The sequence below is a fragment of the Lepidochelys olivacea genome (assembly GCF_965140295.1).
Source record: "Lepidochelys olivacea isolate rLepOli2 genome assembly, chromosome: 17".
Classification (NCBI taxonomy): domain Eukaryota; kingdom Metazoa; phylum Chordata; order Testudines; family Cheloniidae; genus Lepidochelys; species Lepidochelys olivacea.
In genome coordinates, this window is record NC_140427.1 from 20,126,773 (window position 1) to 20,132,379 (window position 5,607).

The following is a 5,607-nucleotide window of genomic DNA, read 5'->3' on the forward strand; positions in this document are numbered from 1 at the left end:
GTGGAACAAGTTTGGGAACCACTGCTCTAGAGACTAGGAGTCTGAGACACCTGAATTATATCTCCCACAAGGCACCATGGCATGACAGCATTTCACACTATTTCAGCTTTTAGTTTAAATATTCCAGTTTTGGGGCATTTGGGCAAATCCAAAAAAGCCAATACTCTTTGCAAACAATTTCATTTGGTTGAAAAGCCAATTTTCTGTTGAAAAAACAGTTTATGGAAATTTTTCACCCAGCCCTCGCTGAAAGGGTTTTTTCCAAGTGTTGCTGTAGCTTCTGTAATGTCTGTAGAAACATGGGTTTGAAACTTTTTACAGTAAATTTTCCTCCATGACTCATCACCAAGAACACCCCTCCTCCTCTTTCAGGAAGGGTAAAACAGCTCTCTCTGCAGGGTTCGTTATCAGGAGGCAATTTAGTGAGTGTTTCAAGTGGCATGAGAATTAGGCAGTCGGAGATTAGGAACGGAGTCGGAAACAGATGGCTGGAGAAAGGGTTGGAGATCTGTGTCTTATACCTGTTGGAAACTCATTTTTCTGGATTTAAAGCTTGAAGACAAACTGCCCATAATACAGGGGGGTCCCTCTTCAGGGCTCTGTGTCTGACAGGTTAGCTAGAGGGAGCATGGATCCGGGGAGGTGGGTTAATGTGGCAGTTATCAGGTAATACACAGCAACATTATCAGGTCCCACTTGTTCCCAGGGGAAGAGGGCTTTAAAGGAGGTCAGACCTCCTCTATGTTCATAAGTCTCCATGCATTCAGTGGTGTCTGTGTGCAGCTAAAGAGACCCATATGAACAGAGATAGCCCTCTGTAGAGCAGGAAGGCCAGCTGTGACTAGGGAGGGCAGGGTAAGTGCAAAACCTGAAAGGAGGAATAGACAAACAGGGGCTGACAATTCTTCGGCACGTTCTCTCATCTGCTCAGGTGCTGGATAATTGAGCATGGAGAGTCACTTGTAGAAAGAGATGGTGAGCTGCCTCCGGCAATGTTCTTGCCCTGATGGTGCCATGGCCGTTGAGGGGGAGGAAATTGAGCTATCAGGTGGAAATGATGGGGGGGGTAGGGGGAAGGTAAGTTGCCAGGTGGAACGTGGGGGCCCTGAAGTTTCCATGGCAGTTGGTGGTAGTGATGATGGGGGGGTAGGGGGAAGGTAAGTTGCCAGGTGGAACGTGGGGGCCCTGAAGTTTCTGTGACAGTTGGTGGTAGTGATGATGGGGGGAGGTAGGGGGGAAGTAAGTTGCCAGGTGGGATGTGGGGGCCCTGACGTTTCCGTGGCAGTTGGTGGTAGTGATGATGGGGGGGTAGGGGGAAGGTAAGTTGCCAGGTGGAACGTGGGGACCCGGAAGTTTCCGTGGCAGTTGGTGGTAGTGATGATGGGGGTGTAGGGGGAAGGTAAGTTGCCAGGTGGAACGTGGGGACCCGGAAGTTTCTGTGGCAGTTGGTGGTAGTGATGATGGGGGGGGTGGGGGAAGGTAAGTTGCCAGGTGGAACATGGGGACCCGGAAGTTTCCAAGGCAGTTGGTGGTAGTGATGATGGTGGGGGTGGGGGAAGGTAAGTTGCCAGGTGGAACGTGGGGACCCGGAAGGTTCCGTGGCAGTTGGTGGTAGAGATGATGGGGGGGTAGGGGGAAGGTAAGTTGCCAGGTGGAACGTGGGGACCCGGAAGTTTCCGTGGCAGTTGGTGGTAGTGATGATGGGGGTGGTAGGGGGAAGGTAAGTTGCCAGGTGGAACGTGGGGACCCGGAAGTTTCCGTGGCAGTTGGTGGTAGTGATGATGGGGGGGGGGTAGGGGGAAGGTAAGTTGCCAGGTGGAACGTGGGGACCCGGAAGTTTCCGTGGCAGTTGGTGGTAGTGATGATGGGGGGGGTAGGGGGAAGGTAAGTTGCCAGGTGGAACGTGGGGACCCGGAAGTTTCCGTGGCAGTTGGTGGTAGTGATGATGGGGGGGTGTAGGGGGAAGGTAAGTTGCCAGGTGGAACGTGGGGACCCGGAAGGTTCCGTGGCAGTTGGTGGTAGAGATGATGGGGGGGTGGTGGTGGGGGGAATAGGGTTGCCAACTGTCTAATAGCTGAAAACCGTACACCCCTGCCCCGCCCCTTCTCCCAAGGCCCCGCCCCCTGCTCACTCCTCTTCCCCCTCCCTCCATTGCTCGCTCTCCATCCCCCCTCCTCCCCGTCGCTCACTCTCCGGTCTCCCGCGACTCACCTGCTGGAGCTGATGCGGAGCCTGCTGCCTGCCCAATCAGGGCACAGTGGGGGCCAGTCCCCTGAGCAAGGGGCCAGGGCAGGGAGGGATTGTCTCCATAGCGAGGAGCTAGGGCTGGGGTAATCGGGGTACGGTGGGGGTCGGTTTAAGGTTTCGTGGGACCCTGGGCCAGAGCAAGTTTGGGGCCTCCTCCCCACACCTTCCGCCTGCAGCCCTACCCAAGGCCCCGCACTGTTCTGCTCCTTGCCCCCGTGGCCCTGCCCCTGTTCCATTCTGCCCCCCCCCCGCAGCCCAGGACCTCTGTCCCCCCACTCCTGCCAGGGCCCAGGGGATGCCGCAGGGGGTAGAGCTCCCCCAGCCCCGAGGCCATGGCAGGGCACCAGAGCTCCTCCAGTCCTAGGGCTGCAGTGGGGGTCTGGGCACTGTAGCTTCCTCTGCCTGCCCTGTGCTTCTGTGGGGGACCAGGCTCGGGGCGCTGGGGTTTCTCTTGCCCCGCCCGCCTGCCAGGTGCTGTTGCTGGGGAGCGGAGCATGGTCGGGGCGTGGAGGCTTCCCCTTCGCAAGCCGGGGAAGGCACAGCTCTGCCCAGTGGAGCTAGGGAAGGTGCCGGCCCTTTTGTTTCCTGGGGACTGGGCGGGAGGGGATTGCCCTGGGTGCCACCGGGGCTCCAGTAGTGGGCACCTTCTGCCCAGGGGGACCCTGCCCTGCAAGGGGTGCTCTCCCCACTACTCATCGCCTGCAGCGCCATGGGTGAAGACCCATTCTTTGGGGCTGTGTCCTGTGCTCCATGGCGGGCTCCTCTCTCCTCCCCCCACCCCAGGGGCAGCGCCGCCCAAGTTAGCTGGAGCAAGATGCTGGGTGCTTGGCATTGCTCCACGCTCCCCAGCCATCTGTGCATCTCCCACCCCAGGGGAGACACGATTGTTCCTCCTGCCCCCCACCAAGGAAGGGTACTCTGGCCCAGTGCACCCCCCAGCCAAAGGGCAGGCATTGCTGTCTGCTGTGGCCAAGTGGACTTTTCTGACTGGATGCTGCCAGGTTCCCTTTTTGACCAGATGTTCTGGTCGAAAACCAGACACCTGGCAATGGTAGTGGAGGATAAGTTGTCAGGTGGAACGTGGGGGCCCTGCAGGTTTCATGGCAGTTAGGAAAGACAGTTGGGCAGTTCAATTAAGTGAGGTGATTAGAGTGAGTAGGAAAGGGATTGGGCATCACTGTGTTCTGAGCTCCAGCACCTACAGCTTAAGCCAAAACCCAGTAAAGTGGATGGAAGTCTGTCCATTGACTTTGGATCAGAGCCATAGTGGCCTCTCCTAAATTGGCCAACTGGGGCTTACACCACCCAGCAAATTAAGAGGATCCTTCAGAAATTACTCTCAAAAAAATCTAAAATCAAATGACCTCCTTTTTTCCCAAACACTGGAGGATAGAATTCTCTATTAAATTCTATGGGACGGTTCATTAAAAACCTACAGAAAGGTGTCCATTCTCTTTTATATTCTAGAGGACTCGTCCCTAAGTAGCAACACAGGATTATAGAGACATCACTGATGTTCCGTCACCCTTCATCTAGTGTTCCAACCTTGTAAGGGCCTCACAATGGGGTCTTCAATACAACAGGGTCTTCAATCAGCTCAGGTGGTGAGGAAGCGTTTCATGTAGGTGAAGGGCTGTGCTGGCATGGCCCAGGGACCCTCTGCCTCAATTAGTGCCAGTTATACCCAACTTGTAATGCATCTAACAACTGCTACTATTAACCAGGCCATCGTTCACAGGCTCCAGGCCTAGCTATTGGGAGATCTCGCCTGGTTGGGTTAAGGAGATAGGTCCAGGCTGCAGTCTGGCTGGGGGAATTTTGTCCCCCTAGGTTTCCCTATCTTCATTTTAAAATTCTCTTCAGGGACCATCTTCCCTCAGGTTCTCCAGAGCGGAGCTGTGTGCTCACTATTCTGTGCATGTGATCATTGCCTCCAGGCTGGGGGTTGCTAGTGTTTTCAGCTAGTGTTTTCAAATTCTCACAAGGCTATGCTCTGTGGTATGGCGGGGCATCACAGGGCAAAGGGCCCTTCACATCCAGCTGGAAATCAGGTCAAGACAAAAACCAGTGGGTCTGATTCCCCAAACCCCCATCTCATCCCATTTGCAGCTGTGCACAGTTGCTGTAAAACACCAGCAACAGCATCCCCTTATCCAGCTGCAAATGACCATCCAAGCTGGCTGTAGCAGTACAGAATCAGGCTCAGACAGTGCTTTTGCCTTTACACACAGTGTGTTTTTTGTGCTGCACGTCTAGTGGGCCAGCATGATCCTCACAGCCTATACTGCCTTCTTACTTGATTGTAGGTTTATGGCTTTTTGGGCAGCTCGTAAAAGTGTTCTTAAATCCCAATTATCATTCAAATTTTTCTGATTGAATTCTTCCTCCCAGCTGATCTGGCTCATAATTGTTTTCAGCTTTGTAAAACTGACCTTTTTGCGAGAGAGAGAGAGAGAGAAATAAATGTCAAGGTGTCAAGCCAGCTGTGCTTTACCAGGCAAAACACCACTATCCTTCCTCTTGGGTATGATTGAAACCAGACCGAAATAATTTCTGCTGAGTAAATAAGGTACAGTCTTCATTCAGTGTAAAACTATTCTTTTAGCTCAGTTCCTCCACCACACAGGGTATGTCTACACTGCAAGGGGAAAAAAACAAGCAAACCATTCTCAACTTGGGTTAGTTAGTTCAAGTTAAAATAGCAGTGATGATATGCTGTAAATTGCTATGCCTTTTAGTTTGATTTCAAGCCACTGCAGCTTCAATGTAACCAGCTAAAGGATCTGTGCTTTATTTTTAAATCTAACCTGGTGGATTCAACATTAGATTGATTACTGGTCAAAAGGAAAAAACCACCCATATAATTAATTTGACTTAGTCAGGAATTGCTGAGATTGAGGCGCTGGAATGAGATTATTTAAAAGAAAAACAAAGCTGTAGGAAGTTGCTGGGTTTTGGAAAGTTCATGAGAAGTTGATTGGATCTTTATAGGCGTATCAAACTAGCCAGAGTTAACATAATTAATGACACACAAAATGTGGGGAGGGATATTAAACCTCATGTATCAGAACTGAAGCCAACCTCATCTAGTAGAGACCAGGATCAGAGCTAATGGAAAGTGGGTGGAGGGGCAGATTATCCCCCATCTGCTACTGCGGGGCTTTTTGCATCTTCAGAAGCAACTGGTGCTGGCCACTGTCAGAGATAGGATATTAGACTAGCTGGAGTTCGGTTCTGATCCAGTCTGGCAATTCCTACATTTCTAGAAGCAGAGCTGCTCATGCTGGTCACTTGGTGATGGTGAGGAGTGTGGATATAAGAAAGCAATCAGACATCGCAGGAAAATGACAGAGACGTAGG